The following is a 26,867-nucleotide window of genomic DNA, read 5'->3' on the forward strand; positions in this document are numbered from 1 at the left end:
GTGAGGGAAAGGTGAAGAAGGCAGGGCAGATCATGAAACAGGTCCTCTGGCCAGGCACAGTGGCTCACGCCTGTAATCCCAGCACTTTGGGAGACCAAGGCAGGTGGATCACCTGAGGTCTGAAGTTTGAGACCAGCCTCAGCAACAGGATGAAACCCTGCCTCTACTAAAAGTAGAAATATTAGCCGGGGGTGGTGATGGGCGCCTGTAATTCCAGCTACTCAGGAGGCTGAGGCAGCAGAATCGCTTGAACCCAGGAGGCAGGGGTTGCAGTGAGATAAGATCCCACCACCGCACTCCAGCCCGGGTGACAAGAGCAGAACTTCGTCTAAAAAATGAAAGAAAAAGAAAGAGAAAGAAGAAAGAAAGAGAGAAGAAAGAAGAAAGAAAAAGAAAGAAAGAAAAAGGAAGAAAGAAGAAAGAAAGAAAGAGAAGAAAGAAAGAAGAAAAAGAAAGAAAGAAAGAAAGAAAGAAAGAAAGAAAGAAAGAGAGAAAGAGAGAAAGAAAGAGAAAGAAAGAAAAAGAAAGAGGTCCTCAGAGGGTTCATAGGCCATGGTAAGGAGTTTGGACTTGATCTTGATTGACAGTGCAGAATTTCACACAGGTGAAGGACGTGATTAGATTTAGTTTGGTTGCAGAGAGATTAGTATTGGTTTCAGAGCATGTATGTATAGAATGTGAAGAATGTACTAGGGAAGGGGCCAGGCTTGAGGGAAAAGTACCTGTTATAAGACTATAAGGTGAGAGGTGACGAGTGCTTCAATTAAAGCAATGACTGGGTTGGAGAACATGGGCTAGATTTGGGAGAGGTTTAGGAGGTAGACTCAACCGCATTTGGTGACTATTATTGGCAGACAAGGAAGAAGGAGGCATATAGGATTCATTCATTCAGTCAATATATATAGCGTACCCACCATACACCTGACACTGTTCTAGGCTCTGGCAATATAGCAGGGAAAACATGGATATAAACCCTGTTCTAATGGAACTTGCATTCCAGTGGAAAAGAACAGACAGTAAACAAGTAAACACAAATTGTGAGAAATAAAAGAAGGTGATGTATTAAAGTAATTGTGGCTGGGTTAGAGTAGAGGCCATCTTGCTTTAGATGGGGTAGGCAGAGAAGGTGTCTAATAATGATGTGGCATTTTAGCTGAGGCTTGAAGATGAGAAAGAGCCACCAGTGCATTGAGCCATGGGAAGGTCATTCTGGGCAGAGGGAACAGTAAGATCAAAGGGTCTGAGGCAAAAAAGAGGTTGGTGTATTTGAGGAACTGAAATATTGCTTGAGTTGCCGGGAGTGTAATAAGGAAAGGGGAGAGTGGAATTCTTCCAGGTTTTTGTCTTAGGAAATCAGGGATGGGGGTGGGACATGACTGTGGAAGAACTTAAGGAATAGGTTTTGGGTTGAGGATGGTAATGAGCTAAGTGTCATATTTGGCGAGTGAGATGTCTGGGAGACCTCCACATAAAGATGTTCAGTAAGTAGTGGGAAATAGTGTTGCTCAGGAGAAAGGTTGGGTTATGTCATTAGCTAATGGACAGAATGTAAAGTTATGGAGATGAGATCAGGCCCAAGGGGAGAACTTGGGAAAAGATTCAATGTTCAATGGGTGGGCAAAGGTAGAAGCAGCTAGAGGGGGAACAGAATGTGAGGAATGGAGGAATAATCAGTATCTGTATTTAAGATGCAACAGAGTGCCAAGTGTGGTGACTCAACGCCTGTAATCCCAGCACTTTGGGAGGCCAAGGTGGGTGGATCACCTGAGGTCAGGAGTTCGAGACCAGCCTGGCCAACATGGTGAAACCCAATCTCTACTAAAAATACAAAAAATTAGCCGGGTGCAGCGGTGTGCGTTTGTAGTCCCAGCTACTCAGAAGGCTGAGGCATGAGAATCGTTAGAACCTGGGAGGCAGAGGTTGCAGTGACCCGAGATTGCACCACTCCAGCCTGAGAGCCTCCGGAGTGAGACTCCATCTCAAAAAGAAAACAAAACAAATAAACAACAACAACAAAACAGAGAGGTCAAGTAAGATAAGAACTGAAACGTATCTGTTGAATATGGCAATTAAGAGGTTAGTGGAGGCTGGGCATGGTAGCTCACGTCAGTAATCCTAGCACTTTGGGAGGCCGAGGTGGGTGGATCACCTGAGGTCAGGAGATTGAGACCAGCCTGGCCAATATGGCAAAACCCCGTCTCTACTAAAAATACAAAAATTAGCTGGGTGTGGTGGTGCACACCTGTAATCCCAGCTACTCAAGAGGCTGAGGCATGAGAATTGCTTGAACCTGGGAGGCGGAGGTTGCAGTGAGCCAAGATTGCACCAATGCACTCCAGCCTGGGCAACAGACAGAGAGAGACTCCATCTCAAAACAAAAAAAAAAATACAAAATAAAAAAAGAGGTTAGTGGAGTGGTAGGAGTAGAAATAGATTTGCACTGACTTGAAGAACAATTGAACAAACACAAAATGCAACATATATATAATTTAAATAATAAATATGATACTTTAGAATAAATCTAAAGAAAAGATTTTCAAGAAGAAAAGATTTTTACGAAGAAAATAATGAAATTTTACTGAAAGATATTAAAGACTTAAATAACTGGAGAGACATTCCAGATTCATGAATAGCAAGACTTAACATAGGAAACATATTGATATGGTTTGGATGTTTGTCCTCTCCAAGTCTCATGTTGAAAAATCATCCCCAATGTTGAAAGTGAGGCATGGTGCAAGGTATTTGGGTCATGGGGGCAGATCCCTCATGAATGGCTTAGCACCCTCCCCTTGGTGATGAGTGAGTTTTCTATTAGTTCACTGAGATCTGGTTGTTTGAAAGAATGTGGCAACTCCCCCTTCTCTCTCTTGCTCCCACTCTCGCTATGTAACATACTGGCTCCGCTTCACCTTCTGCCATGATTGTAAGCTTCGTGAGACCTGCTCAGAAGCAGATGCCAGCACCATGCTTCCTGTAAAGCCTGCAGAACCATGAGTCAATTAAACTTCTTTTCTTTATAAATTACCTAGCTTCACATATTTCTCTACAGTGACGCAAATGGACTAACACAGATGGAAAGATATCTTTTTTCTTTTTTTTTGAGACAGAGTCTTACTCTGTTGCCGGGCTGGAGTGCAGTGGTGCGATTGTGACTCACTGCAACCTCTGCCTCCCAGGTTCAAGCGATTCTCCTGCCTCAGCCTCCTGAGTAGCTGGGACTGCAGGCGTGTGCCACCATGCCCAGCTAATTTTTGTATTTTTAGTAGAGACAGGATTTCACCATGTTGGCCAGGATGGCCTCAATCTCTTGACCTCGTGATCCACCTGCCTTGACCTCCCAAAATGCTGGGATGACAGGCGTGAGCCACCATGCCCGGCCTATATGTTAAATTGATCTATGAATTCCAAGGCAGTTTAATCAAAATTCCAATAAGGTTTTCCATAGAATTTGACAAAATGATTTGACACTTTATATGGAAGAGGAACTGATCAAAATAACTAAGGAGACAAACAGGGTGAGGGAACTGAAACTTGCCCTCTCTGATATCAAGACTTATTTTAGGCTGGGTGCAGTGACTCATGCCTGTAATTTTAGCACTTTGGGAGGTGGAGGTGGAGGATCACCTGAGTCCAGGGGTTCAAGATCAGCCTGGGCAACATGATGAAACCCCAGCTCTACAAAACTTACAAAAAAAAAACACTTTAGCCAGGCATGGTGGTACATGCCTGTGGTCCCAGCTACTTGAGAGGCTGAGGTGGGCGGATTGCTTGAGCCCAGGAGGTTGAGGTTGCAGTGAGCCATGATTATGTATGAGAGGTTACATGCATTACATGCATCACGCCTGGGATTACAGGCATGAGCCACTATGCCTGACCAAAATTTTAGACTTTTTAGGAGAAATATTAGATGATTTAATTTTTTTTTGAGACATAGTCTCACTCTGTCACCCAGGCTGCAGTGCAGTGGTGCAATCACAGCTCACTGCAGCCTCAACCTTCTGGGCCCAATTGATCCTCCCACCTCAGTCTCCTGAACAGCTGGGTCTACAGCACATGCCACATGCCTGGCTAATTTTTGTATTTTTTATGGAGACAGGGTCTCACTATGTTGCCTAGGCCAGTCCCAAACTCCTGGCCTCAAGCTATTCTCCCACCTCAGCCTCCCAAAGTGCTAAGTACTGGGATCATAGGTGTGAATCACTGTGCCCACCAGGAATATTTCAATAACCTTGGTATACAAAAGGATTTCTTAGACAATAATATAAAGGACAAATCATAAAATAAAAGTTGGATGCAGCCGGGCGCGGTGGCTCAAGCCTGTAATCCCAGCACTTTGGGAGGCCTAGGCGGGTGGATCACGAGGTCAAGAGATTGAGACCATCCTGGTCAGCATGGTGAAACCCCGTCTCTACTAAAAATACAAAAAATTAGCTGGGCATGGTGGTGCACGCCTGTAATCCCAGCTACTCAGGAGGCCGAGGCAGGAGAATTGCCTGAACCCAGGAGGCAGAGGTTGCAGTGAGCCGAGATTGCACCATAGTACTCCAGCCTGGGTAACAAGAGCGAAACTCCGTCTCAAAAAAAAAAAAAAAGTTGGATGCATTTAACTATGTTAAAAAATATAAACTTTTGAAGCCACGCACGGTGGCTCATGCTTGTAATCCCAGCACTTTGGGAGGCTGAGGCAGGCAGATAACATGAGGTCAGGAGTGTTGTGTTGAGCAATGGAAATCCTACTAGCAGAAGTGTAAACTGATGTAATCACTCTGGATACCTTTTGATATTTAGCAAATCTGAATGCGGTTACACCCTATGACATAATCAGCAATTCTACCCCTAGAAAAATTATTACTCCACTGTACCAGAAGACGTATACAAGAATTCAAGAGTGTTAATAGCTGCACCGATCGTTATAGCAAAAGGCTGGAAACAGCTCAAATGTTCTTCAGTAAGAGAATGGTTTAGTAAATTATGGTATTATTATAAAATAGAAACATATACATTAGTAAAAATGCCTACAGCTACAAATATCAACATAGATGAATCCCACAAACATAATGTGGAAGGAAAGTTCAGAAGAATTCATACGATATGATTCTATGTATATAAGGTCCAGAAACACGAATGAGAAAGCCATAAAGAAAAGTACAATTCCTGGCCGGGCATCATGGCTCATGCCTGTAATCCCAGCACTTTGGGAGGCCCAGGTGGGAGAATTCCTTGAGCCCAGGAGTTCAAGACCAGCCTAGGCAACATAGAGAGACCATGTCTCTACGAAAAATAAAAAACAATTTGGGCATGATGGTGTGCACCTGCAGTCCCAGCTACTTGGGAGGCTGATGTGGGAGGATCACTTGAGCCCAGGAGTTTGAGGCTGCAGTGAACCATGATTGCATCACTGCACTCCAGCCTGGGCAACAGACTGTCTGTCTCAAAAAACAAAACCCAAAACAAAACTAACCAGACATGCTGGCATATACCCGTAGTCAGCTGCTCGGGAGGCTGAGGCGAGAGTATCCCTTGAGCCCATCAGTTGGAGGTGGCAGTGGGCTACGATCACACCACTGCACTCCACCACGGATCCTGTTGGTTTAAAAAAAGAGAAAGATGTATGAGCATGCTGACAGCCTTGATTCATTCAACAAACATTTATGAATTCCCACTGTGTACCCAGTAGTATGCTGGGCCTTGGAGTACAGAGATATATTTATTCAATTATGTAGTTACCCATTCTTCTAAAAGCCAAAAATAATTCATTTATTCATTCAATAAATATTTATTAAGTGAATACTATGTGCCAGGTATTGATCTAAGTGCTGCAAATATAGCATTGAACAAAAGTCCTTTCATGGAGGAGAGAGGCAATAAATATCTGTAAAGTGGTGATAAGTACTATAAAGAACACTAAAGTATAAATGGTACTAATAGAATGTATATGTGTTGAGGAGGGGAGAGTTGTTATTTTAGATAAGGTGGTCAGGAAAAGCCTTTCAGAGAAGGTGACATTTGAACAGAGACATCAATGAAGTTAGGGAATAAATTGTGTGGCAATCTGGGGGAAAATCATTCCAGGCAAAGAGAAAACACATGCAAGGGGTAGTTAGGAGGCTATTGTAGTAATCTAGGCAGGAGAGGATGGTGGCTTGGATGAGGTGGTAGTAATGAAAACGGTGAGAAGTCATTAGGGATGGGATGGGCTGGATGCGGTGGCTCACGCCTGTAATCCCAATACTTTGGGAGGCTGAGGTGGGCGGATCACCTGAGGTCAGGAGTTCCAGACCAGCCTGGTAAACATGCTGAAACCCTGTCTCTACTAAAAATACAAAAATTATCCGGGTGTGGTGGTGCATGCCTGTAATCCTAGCTACTTGGGAGGCTGAGGCAGGAGAATCACTTGAACCTGGGAGGCGGAGGTTGTGGTGATCCAAGATTGCGCCACTGCACTCCAGCCTGGGTGACAGAGTGAGACTCCATCTCAAAAAAAAAGAAAGAAAGAAAAAAGAAAAAGAAGAAATGCAGTAGGATAATGCCTGAGAACTGAGGCAAAATGAATTTGGCAAAATGAAGGTAATTCTATTATTGACAACAATAGTTTCAGTGGAGTGGTGGTAATGAAAGCCTGGTTAAAGTTGGTTTAAGAAACAATGGGAGGTGAGAAATGTAGACAGTGAGTGTAGACACTTGAAAAACATTTTTTTTTTGAGACAGAGACTCACTCGGTCGCCCAGGCTAGAGTGCTGTGGCATGATCAGGGCTCAAGGCAGCCTCAGCCTCCCAAGCTCAAGCAATCCTCCCACCTCAACCTCCTGAGTAACTGGGACCACAGGTGTGTGCCACCACGCCCAACTAATTTTTTAATTTTTTGCAGAAACAAGGTCTTGTTATATTACCCAGGCTGGTCTTGAACTCCTGACCTCAAGCGATCCTCCTGCTTCCACCTCCCCAAATGCTGGGTTTACAGGCGTAAGCCACTGTACCCAGCTAAAAAAAATTTTTTTAACTTGAGACAGGGTCTTGCTATGTTACCCAGGCTGGATTAGAACTTCTAGACTCAAGTGTTCCTCCTGTCTCAGCCTCCCGGGTAGCTGGGGCTACAGGTACATCCCACCATACCCAGCTTGTATGGACAACTTTGAGGAGTTTTGTCATTAAGGGGAGGAGAGAAAGGAGAGAAAGTTATCTCAAGGGGCATATGAGGATCTAGAGAATGTGTGTGCATGTATGTGTGTGTGTAGATGGGAGACATCCTTTAGATGCTGACATATAAGACAGATTTCTTGGCTGGGTGCGGTGGCTCACACCTGTAATCCAAGCACTTTGGAGGTCAAGGCAGGCAGATCACATGAGGTCGGGAGTTCAAGATCAGCCTGGCCAACATGGTGAAGCCCTGTCTTAAAAAAAAAAAGGCCGGGCGCGGTGGCTCACGCCTGTAATCCCAGCACTTTGGGAGGCTGAGGTGGGCGGATCACTAGGTCAAGAGATCGAGACCATCCTGGTCAACATGGTGAAACCCCGTCTCTACTAAAAATACAAAAATTAGCTGGGCATGGTGGTGCGTGCCTGTAATTCCAGCTACTCAGGAGGCTGAGGCAGGAGAATTGCCTGAACCCAGGAGGCGGAGGTTGCGGTGAGCCGAGATCGCGCCGTTGCACTCCAGCCTGGGTAAACAAGAGCGAAACTCCGTCTCAAAAAAAAAAAAAAGACAGATTTCTTATGCTCAAGCAGTCCTCAGTTTAGGATATAGATATGAGTAAACAAAATCTACCACCTTACAGGTTAATCTGATTAGGTTAATCTAGAGAAATTGATAAAGTAGAAAACTATGAGAGTAGAGAAGGATCATCTAGCACTGCCTGGGGAAGTTAGGAAGTCTTCAAATAGCAAGTAACCATTGAGGCCAGGCACGGTGGCTCAGCCTGTAATCCCAGCATTTTGGGAGGCCGATGCGGGTGGATCACCTGAGGTCAGGAGTTCCAGATGGACAAGTCTGGCCAACATGGCGAAACCCTGTCTCTACTAAAAATACAATTAGCTGGGCATGGTGGCGCACACCTGTAATCCAAGCTACTCAGGAGGCTGAGGCAGGAGAATTGTTTGAACCTGGAAGGCAGAGGTTGCAGTGAGCCAAGATCGTGCCATTGCAGCCTGGGCAACAATAGCGAAACTCCATCACACACACACACACACACACACACACACACACACACATAGAGTAATCTTGGAACTGATATTTGACAGACAATAGTTATTTAATTGTACAAAATCATGAAGGCATTCCAAAGAAAACCACATATTCATAAGTCTGGATGCTTAAGAATATGTTTCATAATGGATCTTTGACTTAGAATATCTGAGATAATAGTAAAAGATGCCGCTGGAAAGGAGACAGGAGCCAAATCTTGATGGACATTATATGCCATTCTGTGAGGAATGGGCTCTACCCTGAAATTGATGTGATTTTTTTTTTCTTTTGAGATGAAGTCTTGCCCTGTCACACAATCTTGGCTCACTGCAACCTCTGCCTCCCAGGTTCAAGTGATTCTCCTGCCTCAGCCTCCTGAGTAGCTGGGACTACAGGTGCATACCACCACACCCAGCTAATTTTTCGTATTTTTAGTAGAGACGAGGTTTCACTGTGTTAGCCAGGATGGTCTTGATCTCCTCACCTCGTGATCCTCCCACCTTGGCCTCCCAAAGTGCTGGGATTACAGGTGTGAGCCACCACCCCAGCCTATGTCTACAATATCTTTAGTGACTTCCTCCATTGAAGTCTTTCACTCCTCACATCCATGAGGGATGAAATCAACTTCTTCCAAACTCTTATTAATGTTGATATTTTGACATTTTCCTATGAATTACAAATATGCTTAATGATATCTAGAATGGTCAATCCTTTCCAGAAGATTTTCAATTTGTTTTGCCCAGATCCATCTGAGGAATCACTATAGCCTTACAAAATGCGCTTCTTAAATAATAAGACTCGAAAGTCTAAATTCCTCCCTGATCTGTGGCCTGTAGAATGGGTGTTGTGTTACAGGCAGGAAAACAGCATTAATCTCTTTGTATATCTCCATCAGAGTTCTTGGATTACTAGGTGCATTGTCAATGAGCAGTGCTCTTTTGAAATGAATCTTTTTTTTTCTGAGCAATAGATCTCAATAGTGGGTTTAAATATATATGTATATTCTTTTGAGACTGAGTCTCACTCTATTGCCCAAGCTGGAGTGCAGTGGCACAATCTCCGCTCACTGCAACCTCTGCCTCCAGGGTTCGGGCTATTCTCGTGCCTCAGCCTCCTGAGCAGCTGGGATTACAAGAGCCCGCCACCCCGCCCAGCTAATTTTTTTTTCTTTTTTTGAGATGGAATCTCCATCTGTCACCCAGGCTGGAGTGCAGTAGCTCAATCTCGGCTCTCTGCAAGCTTCACCACCTGGGTTCACGCAATTCTGCCTCAGCCCTCCCTGGTAGCTGGGATTACAGGCATGTGCTACCACACCTGGCTAATTTTTGTATTTTTAGTAGAGACAGGATTTTGCCAAGTTGTCCAGGCTGGTCTCAAACTCCTGACCTCAGGTAATCCATCTGCTTTGGCCTTCCAAAGTGCTGGGATTACAGGTGTAAACCACTGCACCTGGTCCTAATTTTTGTATTTGTAGTAGAGACAGGGTTTCACCATGTTGGCCAGGCTGGTCTCAAACTCCTGACCTTAAGTGATCCACCCACCTTGGCCTCCCAAAATGCTGGGATTACAGGTGTGAGCCACCACACTTGGCCAAAAAATAAAACAACAACAACAACAACAACAAAAAAAAAGTGGGCTTAACATATTCAGTAAACCAGCTGGGCATGGTGTCTCATGCCTGTAATCCCAGCCACTCTTGGGTTGCTGGGAGGAGACTGCAATGGATGGGAGGCTGAAGCAGGCAGATTTTGTGAGCCCAGGAGTTTGAGACTAGCATGGGCAATGTGGCAAAACCTCGTCTCTACAAAAATTACAAAAAAATTATCCTGGCATGGTAGTGCACACCTGTAGTCCCTTCTACTGGGGTGGCTGAGTAGGCTGAGGTAGGAGGATCACCTGAGCCCAGTAGGTTGAGGCTACAGTAAGCTGTGGCTGTACCACTGCACTCCAGCCTAGGTGACAGAGCAAGACCCTGTCTCAAAAAGAAAAAAAGTCACCAGCTGCATTAGCCCCTAACAAGAATCAGCCTGTTCTTTTGAAACTTTGAAGTCAGAAATTGACTTTTCTCTAGCTTTGAAAGTTCTAGATGGCACCTTTTTCCAGTAGAAGACTGTTTCATGTATATAGAAAATCTGTTTAATGTAGCCACTTTCATTTCATTTTTTTTTTTTTTGAGACAGAGTCTCACTCTGTCACCCAGACTGGAGTGCAGAGGCTCCATCTCAGCTCACTGCAACCTCCGTCACCTGGGTTCAAGCAATTCTCCTGCCTTAGCCCCCTGAGTAGCTTGGATTACAGGCGCACACCACCATGCCCAGCTAATTTTTAGATTTTTAGTAGAGACGAGGTTTCGCCATGTTGGCCAGGCTGGTCTCAAACTCCTGACCTCATGACCTGCTCACTTTGGTCTCCCAAAGTGCTGGAATTACAGGCGTGAGCCAACACGCCTGGCCATAGTATAACCACTTTCATCAATCGTCTCAGCCAGATCCGGGATGACTGGTTGTGGCCTCTGCCTCAGGGCTTGCTGCCTCACCTGGCACTTTGATGTCATGGAGACGGCTTCTTTCCTTAGACCTCATGAACCAACCTCTGCTAGCTTCAGACTTCTCTTTTGCAGCTTCCTCACCTGTCTCAGCCTTCGTACAGCTGAAGAGAGTTAGGGCCTTGCTTTGGATTAAGCTTTGGTTTAAGAGCATATTGTGGCTGGTTTCATCTTCTATCCAGACCGCTGAAACTTTCTCCATATCAGCAGTAAGGCTGTTTTGCTTTCTTATTCATGTATTCACAGGAGTAGCACTTTTAATTTCCCTCAAGAACTTTTCCTTTGCGTTTCCAACTTGGCTAACTGGCACATGAAGCCTAGCTTCTTGAAAGCCTGTCTCGGCTTTCAACATGTCTTCCTCACTAAGCTTAATCATTTCTAGCTTCTGGCTTAAAGTGAGAGACAGACTCATGCCTGTAATCTCAGCACTTTGGGAGGCCGAGGTGGGAGGATTGCTTGAGTTGTTTGAGACCAGCTTGGGTAACATAGGGAGACCCTGTCTCTACAAAAAAAAATTTTTTTTTTAATTAACTGGGTGTGGTGATCCCAGCTACTCAGGAGGCAGAGATGGGAGGATCCCCTGAGTTCAGGAGGTTAAGGCTGCAGTGAGCCCTGATTGTGCCACCACACTCCAGCCTAGGTAACAGAGTGAGACTCTGCCTCAAACAAACAAACAAACAACAAACAAATAAATAGAGAGCCATGTGACTCTTCCTTTCACTTGGACACTTAGAGGTGAGCAAGGGAAAGCTTGGATAAGGGGGACTACTGTATTTTGCAACTTGCTTTTTACACATAATATATTGTGAACATGTCTTTCTCTCTCTCTCTCTCTCTCTCTCTCTCTCTCTATATATATATATATATATATATATATATACACACACACACACACACCCCTCATTATTTTTTTTTCTTCTGCAGTGATTTGGAACCCATTGTTTTTAATTGAAATTTTTACTGAGATATTTATAAGGAATAATAGAGATTCCTTGTACACTTTGCCTAATTTCTCCCAATGGCAACATTTTGCAAATATCACAACCAGGATACTGACATTGGTATGATCCACCAATCTTTTTTCAGATTTCCCCAGTGTGCCTCATTCTTTTTTATTTTTTGTAGAAATGAGGTCTCACTGTGTTGCTCAGGCCAGTCTCAAACACTTGGCCTCAAGTGATCCTTCACCCTCAGCCTCTCAAAGTGCTGGGATTACAGGCGTGAGCCAGCACATCCAGTCCTCGTTCCTTTAAAACATCCTATGGATAGGCATTTAATTTTCCAATATTTTGCTTTAACAATGTTTGAGTCTCCTGGACTCTACTCAGTTCCACTTAATCTTTTTCTTTCTGGACCCCTATAATATTAATTGCTATGCATTTAATTGTATCTGGTGGGTCAAATTAACTTTTTTTTTTTTTTTGATAGAGTCTTGCTCAGTGACAACCCAAGCTGGAGTGCTGTGGCATGATCTCGGCTCACTGCAGCCTCCGACTCCCGGGTTCAAGCAATTCTCCTGCCTCAGCCTCCCAAGTAACTGAGATTACAGGTGCCCACCACCACACCCGGCTAATTTTTGTATTTTCAGTAGAGATGGGGTTTTGCCATGTTGGCGAGGCTGGTCTCGAACCCCTAATCTCAGGTGATCCGCCCGCCTCAGCCTCCCAAAATGCTGAGATTACAGGTGTGAGCCAACGTGCCTGACCAAAATTAACTTATTATTCATCCTTTAAATGTTTTCTTTGGTGACTGAGGTAGACAGGTAGCCCCCAGTAATCCCCACCTCCTTGTATTCATGCTTTTGTATAAGTCCCCACTCTTATGTGTGGGCTGGGCCCGGTGATCTAACAACTGGAATATAGCAAACGTGATGGAGCTATTACTTGCAAGACTAGGTTACAAAGACCATGACTTCCGTCTTGCTGGTGTGCTCTGGCTTTCTTTTGCTTGCTTCAGAGTGATGAAGTTCGATACCCTGATGAAACCAGCTGCTGTGTTGTTGTGAGCTCCCCTGTGGAGGCCAACATGTCAAGGAACTGAAATCCTCAGTCCAACAGTCCACAAGGAACTTTATACCCTGCTAAAAACCACAAAGTGAATGTGGAAGCAGAACCTTGCTCCAGTTGAACCTTGACATGAATCCAGTCCTGGCCGACACTTTGACTGTATCCCTGTGAGAGACCCTGAACTGTAAGACTTATCTCAGCAGTGCCTGGACTCCTGCTCCATGGAGATAGTGAGGTAAATGAATGGTTTTCGTTTAACTTTTTATTTTGAAATACCTGTAAATTCACAGACAGTTGTAAAGAAGTATCATGGAGATACCAAAACTTTTCACCCGAGCTTCCCCAAACGGTAACATCTTGCATAGCTTATAGTATATTATCAGTCCCTGTTCTCAATTCATTTGAATAGATATCTAGGTGTGGAATTCCTGGGTCATATGGTAATTCTATGTTTGACTTTTTGAGGAACTGCCAAGATGTTTTCCACAGTGACTGCATTATTTTCCATCCCATCAGCAATGTATAAGGGCTCTGATTTCCTCACAATCCCACCAACACTTGCGGTTTTCTGTATGTGCATATGCCGGTGTAGTTTTTTTTTCTTTTTTTAAGACTTACCATCATTGTATTTATTAGGTTCTGAAACAATACACATTCACATCCTTTTGAATACAATACATTTGGCACAATAATGTTTACAATGAAATAATACTAATGAATGGCAAGAGATTAAAATTACATCCAGAAAGGAAAAAAATGTACAAATAAAGCATCACAATACAAAAAAATTCCTAAAATTGAATACATTTCATAGTTAGCCAGAAGTATTTTGCACATAATTTAAAAAGAGGTAATTTTTTAGCCTTCTTCTTTTTTTTCTTTAAAAGCAAGAACACATTGTTTTTTCACCTTTGGAGGAGAAAAATTATGTTTCTACTTCACGAAGTCCATAATGAGAGAAGACAGAACAGCGATCCTTCACATATTTTTTGGCTTTTTTTGTTGTTTTTTGGCACTCCGTTTTTTTTTTTTTTTTTTTAAGAGAGAGAAAGAGAAAGGGGGTGGGCCTGGAAAGATTAGAAAAACTAGCAGAAGTGTTAACAGTGCGTTTATTTTCAAACTCTTGTAAAAATGAAAATGAAACAATGATTACTGAAGGAACACACAAGGCTTTTTCTATAGACCTTCGCTGGATTGAAATAGGCCAGCATGAGAACTTCACCACCCAGAGGCACCCCAGCCAGCCCAGCCTTGGGTGCTGAAAAGGGCCCTTTCTGGGACAGATGGACTGACTGCCTACAGCTGCCAGGTGGAATGTGCAGGTGTGTGTTTTATATTAGCCTTCCTAATGGGTGTGAAGTGGCATCTCATTGTGGTTTAGATTTGCATTTTTCTCATGACTAGTGATGTTGAGCATCTTTTCATGTGCTTATTGGTCATTTGTATATTCTCTTTGGAGAAATGTCTATTGAAGTCCTTTGTTCATTTTTAGATTGGGTTGTTAGATGTCAAGTTGTAGGAATTATTTATATATTTGGGATATTAATCCCTTATCAGGTATGATTTGCAAATATTTCTCCAGTCCTATAGGTTGCCGTTTTACTATGTTGATGTTGTTGTTTAATGCACAACATTTTTAATTTTGATGAATTCAATTGACTTAGTTTTCTTTTGTTACCTGTACTTTTGAGTCATATCCAAGAAACCATTGCCAAATTCAAGGTCATGAATAATTCCTCCTATGTCCCTCCCTCCCTCCCTCCCTCCCTCCCTCCCTCCCTCCCTCCCTTCCTTCTTTTTTCTTTCATCTTTCTCTCTCTCTCTCTCTTTCTTTATTTTTTTTAGACAGAATCTTGCTCTGTTGCCCAGGCTGGAGTGCAGTGGTGCGATCTCCGCTCACTGCACCCTCCACCTCCTGGGTTCAAGCGATTCTTGTGCCTCAGCCTCCGAGTAGCTGGGTGGCACGATCAGGGCTCGCTGCAGTCTCGACCTTTTGGGCTCAGGTGATTCTCCCACGTCAGCCTCCTGAGTGGCTGAAACTACAGGCACCCGGCTAATTTTTTTATTTTTTTGTAGAGGCGAGGACTCATTATGTTGCCCAGGCTGGCCTGGAACTCCTGGGCTCAAACAGTCCTCCTGCCTCAGCCTCCCAAAGTGCTGGGATTATAGGCATGAGCCACTGTGCTCTGCCCGAAATTTTTTTTTTTTGGTTTGTTTTAGAGACAGGGTCTTGCTCTGTCACCCAGGCTGGGGTTCAGTAGCATGATCATAGCTCACTGCAGCACCAACTCCTGGGCTGAAGCAATCCTCTCACCCCAGTCCCAGTAGCTGGGTCTACAGGTGTGTACCACTACGCCTAAATATCTTTTTTTTTTTTTTCTGTAGAGACAGGGGTCTCACTATGTTTCCTAGGTTGGCCTCTCATGAGATCCTCCTGCTTCGGCCTTCCAAAGTGCTGGGATTACTGGCATGAGCCAAGCTGGCCAGAAATTTTTGATTACTGGTTCAGTTTCTTTACTTGCTGTAAGTTGAGTCAGATTTTCTATTTTTCTTTCTTTTTTTCTGTATCATTTACACTGTAAGATTTTCTATTTTTCTTGACTCAGTTTTGGTAGTTTGTGTCTTTCTAGGAATTTGCTCATTTCATCTAGATTATCCAATAATTATAGTCTCTCATAATCCTTATTTCTGTAAAGTTAGTCGTAATGTTTCCTCTTTCATTTCTGATTTTAGTAATTTGAGTCTTCTCCCTTTTTTTCTTAGTCAATCTAGTTAAAGGTCTGTCAATTTTGTTGATCTTTGAATCTCTGTATTATTAGTCTATTTTCTATTTTGTTTATCTCCTCTCTAATCTTTATTATTTTCTTCTTGGGTTTAGTTTGCTCTTCTTGGTGGTATAATTTTCATGATAACTATACTTGGAGTATGCCGGGAATCTTAGATCTGTGTTTATGGTATTCATCAAATCTGGAAAAATTTTGGCCCTTTTTTTTCATCCACCCCTCTTCCTTCAGGGACTCCCATCACATGTATAGAAGGCTGCTTGGGATTGTCCCCCAGCTCATGGATGATCTGTTCTTTGTTTCAGTCTTTTTTTCCCTGTGCTTCATTCCAATAGCTTCTATTATTATGCCTTCAAGTTCACTAATCTTTTTTTCTGTAGTACCTAATTTGCTGTTAGTCCCAGCTAATGTATTTCTTTTTTATTTATTTGAGACAGAGTTTTGCTCTTGTTGCCCAGGCTGGAGTGCAATGGCACGACTTTGGCTCACTGCAAGCTCTGCCTCCCGGGTTCAAGAAATTCTCCTGCCTCAGCCTCCTGAGTAGCTAGGATTACAGGCACCCGCCACCACGCCCAGCTAATTTTTGTATTTTTAGTAGAGATTGGGTTTCACCATGTTGGCCAGACTGGTCTCGAACTCCTGACCTCAGATGATTCACCTGCCTTGGCCTCCCAAAGTGTTGGGATTACAGGCGTGAGCCACCGCGCCTGGCCCCATCTAACATATATATATAAATATATTTTAATTTAGACATTGCTTTTTTTTAATCTCTAGAAGTTTATCTTTTTAAATATCTCCTGTATCTCTACTTAATATGCTCAATTTTTCCTCCACCATCTGGAATATGGTTATAATAACCATTTATCATCCTTGTCTACTAACTTTATCACCTGTGTCATCTCTGGTCAGTTCCTATTGATTTTTCTCCTCATGGTGGATCACATTTTCCTGCTTCTTTGCTTCCCTGTCTTTCTATTGGAGGCCAGACATTATAAATTTTACCGTGTTGGGTGCTGGGTATTTTTGTACTAATGTAAATATACTTAAGCTTTGTTCTGGGAAGTTACTTGGAAACAGTTTGACCTTTTTAAATGCTCGATTTTAAGCTCTTGTTTGTTTAGTTGATTTTTAAGCCAGGATCAAAAAGTAGGCTTTTAATCTAGGGCTAGTTTTGCTCCTCTACTGAGGAAGAATTCTACCCAGTGTTTTATGAAGTTCTGCCACCCACAGTCAGGCTGGTGAGAACACAGTCTATTCTGGTCCCTGTGTGAGCTTTGAGTATTTTTCTTTCTAATCTCTTCAGGCGGTTCCTCCCTTAGCTTTTGGCAGTTTCTTTACGGGCATGCACTGACCAATCCCCAGCTGAAGACTTGAGAGACATCCTCTGTAGATCTCCAGAGCTTTCTCTCTGTGCAGCTCTCTTTTCTCCAGTTTTCTATCCTCTGAACTTTAGCTACATTGGCCTCCTACTCTCCCAATTCTGTCTTCTTAGCTAGAAAGACTGCTAGGCTCTGCCTGTGTTCCTCCTTTCTGCACTGTGGCCTAGAAACTCTCTTCAGGCAGTACACTGGGGCACTCATACAACTCATCTGGTGCTGGGCACAGTGGCTGACACCTGTAATCCAGCACTTTGGGAGGCCGAGGCAGGTGGATCACCTGAGGTCAGGAGTTTGAGACCAACCTGGGCAACATGGTGAAACCCTGCCTCTACTAAAAATGCAAAAATTAGCTGGGTGTGGTGGTGCATGCCTGTGATCCCAGCTACTCAGGAGGCTGAGGCAGGAGAATCACTTGAACCCAAAAGGTGGAGGTTGCAGTGAGCCGAGATTGCACCACTGCACTCCAGCCTGGGTGACAGAGCGAGACTGTCTCAAAAACCAACCAGTCAATCAACCAACCAACCAAACAAACAAACAAAACACTCATCTTGTTTATTTCTCCTCTTTCTCTGGTCACTATCATATGCTGCCTGATGTCCAGTGTCTGGAAACCATTGTTTTATATAGTTTGTCCCTATTGTTGCTATTGTTTTAGGCAGTAGGGTGAATTACTCAATCTTGGCCAAATGTGGAAGTCCCTCTGCCTCTTTGTGGTACTGCGGTTTTAGATGTCAGAGGTCAGGTTTTTCTGGTCAGTAAGAGTGTAGCCCTGAGAGAAGGGGCTGAAATGGAATGGAAAATTAAGTTCCTGGAGTGAAGGCAGAATAAGAAATGTAAGGCTTAATTGTTAAGTGAGTCATTCATGTAGATGCTCAACAGGCAAACTAAGTGAGAACAGAACTGGCATTGCAGACAGAGGGACGAGGATGGCAAAGGGTCTGGAGGAATAAATTAGCAGTAGCTTCAGAGAATTACAAAGTATTTCTTATAGCTGGAATATAAAGTACATAAGAAGCTGCTATGGTTTGAATGCATCCCTTTTAAAATTCAGGTGTTGCTTTTGTGATAATATCAAGAGATGGGTCTTCTAAGAGGTGATTAGGCCACAAGGGCTTCTCCCTCATGAACAGACCCTCAGAAAGGAGAAAAGAGGCTTTTAAAACACTCTTTTCTCCTCCTCCTCCACCCCCTTCACTTTCTTTTCCTACTCATTCCAAAAAAAAATTGCCCATAACATTTTCTGGATGGGGAAAAAAAAGAGGCTTCACAGAGCATTCAGTTTGCTTGCCCTGCCACCTTCTGTCATGTGAGGACACAGAATTATTTATCTTCAGAGGAGGCAGCCCTCACCAACAACCCAACATGCTGGTTCCTTGATCTTGGACTTCCCAGCCTTCAGAACTGTGAGAATACAAATTTCTATTCTTTGTAAGTTACCCAATTTCAGGTATTCTGTTATAGCAGCACAAAACAAACAAATACAGAAATCATGTCAGGAAATGAAATGGATAGGTGACTATATTTGAAGGATCCTGTCTGTTATACTAAGGAATTGGATATTTTCTTAAAGGCAGTTGAGAGAGTCAGAAATTGACAAATTATACTACAAAGCTAAGGTAACCAAAACTACATGGCACTGGCATTAAAAACAGACACATAAACAAATGGAACAGAATAGAGAACCAGAAACAAATCCGTACATCTACAGTGAACTCATTTTCGACAAAGGTGTCAAGAACGTACATTGGGAAAAGGACAGGCTCTTCTATAAATGGTGCTGGGAAAACTGGCTATCCATATGCAAAAGAATGAAACTAGACCCCTGTCTCTCACCACATACAAAAATAACATCAAAATGGATTAAATATATATATATCTAAAACCTAAAACTATGAAACTACTAAAATAAAACACTGGGGAAACTCTCCCAAACAGTGGGTTGGGCAAAGATTTCTCAAATAATAACCCACAAACACAGACAATTAAGGCACATAAACAAATGGGAGGGATCACATCAGGTTAAAAAGCTTCTGCACAGCAAAGGAAACCATCAACACGGTGAAGAGATAACAATTCACAGGATGGGTGAAAATATTTGCAGATTATCTATTTGACAAGTATAGTATTGTCAGACAAGTATCTATCTGACAAGTATATATATATATATATATTTTTTTTTTTTTTGAGTCGTAGTTTCCCTTTTGTTACCCAGGCTGGAGTGCAATGGCGCGATCTCGGCTCACCGCAACCTCTGCCTCCTGGGTTCGGGCAATTCTCCTGCCTCAGCCTCCTGAGTAGCTGGGATTACAGGCACGCGCCACCTTGCCCAGCTGATTTCTTGTATTTTTAGTAGAGACGGGTTTCACCATGTTGACCAGGATGGTCTCGATCTCTTGACCTCGTTATCCACCCACCTCGGCCTCCCAAAGCGCTGGGATTACAGGCGTGAGCCACAGCCCCCGGCAAGTATATATTTTGACAACCAAAATATATAAGGAGCTCAAACCATTCTATAGGAAAAACATCTAATAATCTGATTTTAAAATGGGCAAAAGATCTGAATAGACATTTCTCAAAAGGAGACATACAAATGGCAAACAGGCATATGGAAAGGTGGTCAACGTCACTGATCACCAGAGAAATGCAAACCAAAACTACAATGAAGTATCATCTCATTCCAGTTCAAATAGCTTTTATTCACAAGACAGGCAATAACAAATGCTGGTGAGGATGTGGAGGAAAGGAAACCCTCGATCAGATTTAGAAATGTAAATTTAGAAATGTACGATTTAGAAATGTAAATTCGTACAACCACCATGGAGAACAGTTTGGAGGTTTCTCAAAAACTACATATAGGCCAGGTGCGGTGGCTTATACCTGTAATCCCAGCACTTCGGGAGGCCAAGGCAGGAGAATCGTTTGAGCCAGGAGTTCAAGACCAGCCTGACAACATGGTGAGACCCACACCTGTAGTCCTAGAGCTTGAGGTGGGAGGATCGCTTGAGCCTGGGAGGTCAAGGCTACAGTGAGCTGTGATTGTGCCACTACACTCCAGTCTGGATGACAAGGTGAGACCCTGTTTCAAAAAAAAAAAAAAATAAAGAAAGAAAGAAAAAAGAAGAAAGAAAACTAAAAATATAACTATCATATAATCCAGTAATCCCCCTGCTAGGTATATACTTCCCCAAAAAGGAAATCAGTATATTGAAGAAATATGTGTTCTCATGTTTAGTGCAGCACTATTCACAATAGCCAAAATTTAGAAGCAACCTAAATGTCCATCAAATGGATAAAGAAAATGTGCTACACAGGCACATATACACCGTGGAATACTACACAGCCATAAAAAATGATGAGTTCTTGTCCTTTGTAGGGACTTGGATGAATCTGGAAACCATCATTCTCAGCAAACTGACATAAGAACAGAAAATCAAACACCACATGTTCTCACTCATAGGCAGGTGTTGAACAAGGAGAACATGTGGACTCAGGGAGAGGAGGATCACACACTGGGGGCAATTGTGGGGGGGACTAGGGGAGGGACAGTGGGGGGTGGGAAGGGTGGGGAGGGATAACATGGGGAGAAACACTGGATATAGTATGCAACAACCCTGCATGACTCACACATGTACCCCAGAACCTAAAATTAAAAAAAAATAAAATAAAATATGCTACATATACACAATGAAGTACTCTTCATCCATAAAAGGGAGATCCTGTCATCTCTAATGACGTGGGTAGAGCCGAAGTTCATTAAGTGAAATAAGCCAGGAACAGAAAGACCGACTTGTCATGTTCTCACATACTTGTGGAAGCTAAAAATTAAAACAACTGACATAGAGATAGAGAGTAGAACAATGGTTACCAGAGGCTGGGAAAGGTCTGGGAGTAGGGGAGAGTAGGAATGGTTATGGGTACAAAAATAAAGTGGGATATCGCTGGGCGGGATGGCTCATACCTGTAGTCCCAAGCATTTTGGGAGGCTGATGCCCAGCTAATTTTTTGTATTTTTAGTAGAGACGGGGTTTCACCATGTTGGCCAGGCTGGTCTCGATCTCCTGACCTCAAGTGATCTGCCTGCCTGAGCCTCCCAAAGTGCTGGGATTACAGGCATGAGCCAACAAGCTGTTTTTTGTTTTGTTTTGTTTTTAGATTAGTCAAGTGAGGCAGTGTGAGTGGAGAAGGAACAAAGAAATATGTAACTGGTTGTGATCAATTAGTTGTTAATACCACTGCACTCCGACCAGCCAGCCCATCTTTTTCACAGGCAGAAATCGAGGGAGAAAGCCTGGAGCAGGCTGTGGGGAAGCAGGAGCCTCGGGAGAGAGCCCAATACAGTCAAGGCAGGAGCTAGAAGGCAAAGTTCAGTGAAGAAAGCCAGGATGTACGGGAGTTTGTTTCTCATTGAGCAGGGGTTCCAGTGGTCATAGCGGAAAGGGCTCTAAGAAAAGCAAACAGTGAGAAAAACAGGTTCAGGTGTGTATGGAGGAGAGAAAGCATCTGGGGTATGACATTAGTTCCGACCTGTTTTCCAGTCTTGTGAAGGTGGCAGCATGTTCTCTATTGACATTATTTCTTTAATGGCATTCTTTTTAAAGTATTTAATTCAAACCTGTATTTGTAGTTTCTAAAATGTTGATCATAGACCATTTTGTTGTTACACATGTCTGCCAGTGAAACAAAAGGCAAAGAGAATCACTGCCATCACTATAAAAGGAATGGCTCCTTTTCTAGCATTCTTTAAAAATGTCCATTTTACACTCCCTGCACCTCAACAAAGGTGGCAATTCAATCAATGCATTGGTTTATTTTGCTCTCCTCACTCTTACACGCATGTCCCCAAGCTATCTGTTATAAGCCCTGTCTTTTTGGACTTCCCAAGGGCTTTGTCCATCGTTTACCCCCCATTCCCGGCATCTGGGACAGTACCACTTGCGCTTTGGTTTATCGTTGAGACCCACGCACAAGAAGTGGAACCACCCGATGGGCACTCGTTGTCGTAGCGGATCATCTCCCAGTAGGAGGGATGGCTGGGGTCGATGGGGACATCTGCGGGGGACGCCTGCCGCTACGCCTGGGCCTAGGAGCGCTGCTTCTTGGAGATCTCGGCTTTCATTTCCTTGGGCGTGGCCGAGGTGACGTCGTGGTCGCGGTTGCTGGACGCGTTCTCGCAGTTCTCGCTGTTGTGCTGCCGCCTGGAGCGCTTTCCTGTTGGGTTTCTCCGCCTGCGCGGTCGCCTCGCCTCTGGGCCGGTACAGGCCGACCCTGCGCTATCGCCCGCCGCGTCGCCCTGCTCCTGCTGCACCTCGAACGGCTCCACGTGGCTGTCCACTTGTCGCGTGCGGCTCTCCTCCAGCCCCACCCTCTGGCTCACGATCTGGATCTCCTGGTCGCCCGGATCCTGGCTGCGGATCAGGGCTCGCTGGGTGCAGGCACCCGCGGCTTCTGCATGCCGTCCCTGTCACGGCGGACGTTGTAGCACTCGTCCAGGTCCTTCAGGGTTTCCTCCAGCAAAGTCTCCGCGCCAAGGGCCCCGGTCACTCACGCCTCTCCCGCCACGCGCGGCCACACCCTCCAGTCAGCAGAGATGCGGCATGGGACCGTCTACTGGCCGGTCTCGAGGGTCGCCCGACCAGGGCGGGCGGCACGAGCTGCAGCCCAGGCCCCCAACCCCCAGCACTGGTCCCGGCCCGGCATTACTGCGTGGCCGGAAGCGCAATGCCATTCTTACTGTGCTCTGTTGCAACCATTTTTACATTCATTTGAACATGTTTCTAACTCTGCCCTTGTTTTCTGCTTAAAACTCACATGATCTGATTGGCATGTCTCCAAGCAAACACACTCTAGCCCTTATGAAATGTGCTCTCTGTAGCTAAAACCCTGTTATTCCAGTGTCTTCAGTCATGGTCCAAAAGGCCAAATTGTTTTCTCAGATACTGTCAAATAGCTCTGCATTCACGGCTGTTATATCTTTCCTGCTCTTCCAGAATCTCTGCTTTCAGTTGGAAAAACTGGAAATGCCCCCTTATGTTCCCAAGGTTTTCAGCTTTTGCCCAGGCATTGTTCTGTAGAAGTGCTTTACCAGTTAGTTACATGTGAAGTGCTGTTGAACCCCGTGTAAGGCACTAGGAGCAGATACAGGTCAGAAAGTTTGATAAATTATGTGACAGACATAGTTTAGAAAAACAGCACCTCCACCAGGCAGTGGCTCACGCCTATAATCCCAGCACTTGCTGGAAGGCCGAGGTGGGTGGATCATGAGGTCAGGAGTTCTAGACCAGCCTGGCCAAGAGACCAGCCTGGCCAATATGGTGAAACCCCTTCTCTACTAAAAATATGAAAATGAGCCGGGCGTGGTGGCAGGTGCCTGTAATCCCAGCTACTCAGAAGGCTAAGGCAGGAGAATTGCTTGAACCTGGGAGGCAGAGGTTGCAATGAGCCACAGATGGTGCCATTGCACTTCAGCCTGGGCAACAGAGCATGACTCTGACTCAAAAAAGAAAAAAAGAAAACCAGCACCTCCACCAGGTGCAGTGGCTCATGCCTGTAATCCCAACACTTTAGAAGACAGAGGTGGGAGGAACTCTGGAAACAAGGAGTTGGAGACCAGCCTGGGCAATACAGGGAGACCCTCACCTCCACCCCCATTTGTACAAAAAAATTTTAAACGTTAGTTAGGCTTGGTGATTCTCCCCTGTAGTCCCAGCTATTTGAGAGCCCAGGAATTTGAGGCATCAGTGAGCTACAGTTACACCACCACACTCCAGCCTGGGTGACAAAGCAAGATCCTATCTCAGAACAAACAAACTCTAGCATTATATGCCCACAGTTTTGCACCTTGCTTTTTCCACTTAGGACATGCTTGTCTGACCTGTGGGCCGTGGGCCTCATGTGGTGCAGGACAGCTTTGAATGCATCTCAACACAAATTTTTAAACTTAAAACATGACATTTTTGGAATGGGTGTGGTGGCTCACGCCTGTTATACCAGCACTTTGGGAGGCCGAGGAGAGCGGATCACCTGAGGTCAGGAGTTCGAGATCAGGCTGGCCAACATGGTGAAACCCCCGTCTCTACTAAAGATACAAAAAATTAGCCGGACGTGGTGGCACACAACTGTAGTCCCAGCTACTCAGGAGGCTGAGGCAGGAGAATCGCTTGAACCTGGGTGGTGGAGGTTGTGGTAAGTCAAGACTGTGCCACTGCACTCCAGCCTGGGTAACAGCCTGAAAATAAATAAATAAATAAATTTAAAACTTACGTCTTTTTGGCAATTTATAAAAATATAGCTAGCTCATCAGCTACTGTTAATGTTAGTGTATTTTATTTGTGGCCCAAGACAGTTCTTCCAATGTGGCCCAGGAAAACCAAAAGATTGGACATCCCTGAAAGGGTGTATCTTGGAAGTATATCTTTCCAGAGAGTCTATATTAGAGCTGCTCATTGTTTCTCTGACTGCATAGTATGATATTGCTAGTAGTACCATCGCTTATGGAATCAATGTCATACTGGTGGACTTTTACGTTACTTTTAATTTTTTGCCCTTGCAGATTGTTTCAGTGAATATTTTTGTACATGTATCATTTAAAATATATACTTATAGACTTGACATGGTGGCTCACACCTGTAATCCCAGCACTTTGGGTGGCTGAGGCAGGCAGATCACCTGAGGCCAGGAGTTTGAGACCAGCCTGGCCAACGTGGTGAAACCCTGTCTCTACTAAAAATACAAAAATGAGCTGGGCATGGTGGCCCATGACTGTAGTCCCAGCTACTTGGGAGGCTGAGGCAGGAGAATCACTTGAACCTGGGAGGCGGAGGTTGAAGTGAACTGAGATCTCACCACTGCACTCCAGCCTGAGCGACAGAGTGAGACTCCATCAAAAAAAAAAAAAAAAAAAAAGACAAAAAACAAAAACCAGGTTGGGCGCAGTGGTTCACACCTGTAATCCCAGCACTTTTGGAGGCCGAGGCAGATGAACCACTTGAAGTCTGGAGTTTGAGACCAGCCTGGCCAACATGGCAAAACCTCATCTCTACTAGAAATACAAAAATTAGCCGGGTGTGGTGGTGCACGCCCGTAGTCCCAGCTACTCGGGAAGCTGAGGCAGGATAATCGCTTGAATCTGGGAGGTGGAGGTTGCACTGAGCCAAGATCACGCCACTACACTCCAGCCGGGGCAACAGAGAGAGACTCTGTCTCAAAAAAACAAAACAAAACCAAAAAAACCATATATGTGTATACTTGTAGAATATATAGAATAAATTTGTAGACTATAAATAAATTTGTAGAATGAATAAATATAGAACACATTCCTTGAAGTAGAATTTCTAGATCAATGAATATGGCACTATCCCTTTTGATTGGCTATGAGGAAGCTCTAGTGATCTCTTGGATGCTGCGGCTGTGAGCCATCCCCTTCCAGTCCCTGCTGTTGCTACCAAAGGTAACTGTTTCCACTTGCAGAATCCTCCCTCTTCTTTTCTGGAGTATGTGATAAAACATCTTGTCTAGTGGATCTGAATAAATCCTTCATGGAGAATGCTTTCTATCTGTGGTGCAATGTGGCTGGTTCAACTTTTTTTTTCTTTTCACAATCTTTTACTTGTCATCATAATCCTGGTTATGGAAGCCCTCTGCTGACTTCCTGCCATCTTCCTTCTTTTCCTCTTATTTCCTTCTACTCCTTCCTCCTCCTCCTCCTCCACTACCACCAGACTTCATATAATTTCACCGATTGGAAGGACATTTTTTTTTCTTTTTTCCTTTCTCCTCCCCTTCATTTCAACTCCACTAGGCTACAGTTCCCAGTTATTCAATCAAATGAATCTAGGTGTTGCTGGAAAAGTATTTTGTAGACGTGATAAAAGTCCACAGCCATTAGACTTTAAGTAAGGGAGATTATCCTTGATAATCTGGGTGAGTCTGATTCAGTCTGTTGAAAGGCCTTAAGACCAGAGCTGAAGTTTCCCAAATGGAGAAGAAATTCTTCCTGTGAATAGCAGCTTTAATGTGTGCCTGAGAGTTCCAGCTTGCTCTTCCTGATGGCTCACCCTATGGATCTCAGACTCTCTTAGCCACCCCCTACACCAGTGATAGCCCATTTCTTGCAATGAATCTCTTCATGTGTATCTTCTACTGGTTCTGTTTCTCTGATTGAACCCTGCCTGATACATCCTTCAAGGTATTTCCTCCATCCAGTCTGGGAATTTATTGCATTGATAAGACAAGCATAGGGAGGCACTCCCCAGACCCTTATCTGGCCCTCAGGGGGAAGACCATTTCAGTGAATACTTACACAGAACTTTCATTGTCTCTGATAGAAAAGAAAACATTCTGCAGGGCCCAGGGAGAGTATTCTGATATCAGGAGCCATGTGCCACAGTAGTCAAGTGGAACTACCCTATTGTTGCTTAGTTAGTTGGCTGATGTCAAAATGCTGTTAATTGCATAAAAAAGAGAGTAGGCCAGGTGCATTGGCTTATGTCTGTAGTCCCAACTATTAATACTTGGAAGGCTGAGGTGGGAGGCATCAGCCCAAGAATTCAAGGTTGCTGTGAGCTGTGATTGAGCCACTGCACTCCAGTCTGGGTGACAGAATCAGACCGTCTCTAAAAAAAGAAAAGAAAGAAAGTAAAAATTATTGAGCATAAAAATGAAGGCAGGCAAAATCTAAAATATGTATGAAGCTGGGCGAGGCTGAGATGGGAGGATTGCTTGATCCCAGGAGGCAGAGGTTGTAGTGAGCTGTGATCATGCCACTGCACTCCATCCAGCCTGGGTGACAGAGCAAGACCTCATCCCCCCACAAAAAATTTATATATATAGCATATATATATATATATATATATATAAGTCCATACTGATATAAATAAGTGATTAAATAGATAAATAAATGGGGGAGAATAGACAAATCTTTAATGCAGAAGGATTCCAAGTAATTTATGTAGATATTCTGCCCTCAAGGAGGAG

At 44.0% G+C, this 26,867-nt stretch overlaps 1 pseudogene across 1 annotated transcript; it reads left to right on the forward strand.

Moving 5' to 3' along the window:
• Positions 1 to 19,253: 19,253 nt before the first annotated feature.
• LOC128930684 (uncharacterized) lies at positions 19,254 to 26,497 on the forward strand (annotated as a pseudogene). The gene has a single exon (XR_013531800.1). The product of XR_013531800.1 is annotated as an uncharacterized LOC128930684 (transcript).
• Positions 26,498 to 26,867: the final 370 nt, after the last annotated feature.

This window comes from Callithrix jacchus, chromosome X (assembly GCF_049354715.1).
Source record: "Callithrix jacchus isolate 240 chromosome X, calJac240_pri, whole genome shotgun sequence".
In the NCBI taxonomy this organism is placed as follows: Eukaryota; Metazoa; Chordata; class Mammalia; order Primates; family Cebidae; genus Callithrix; species Callithrix jacchus.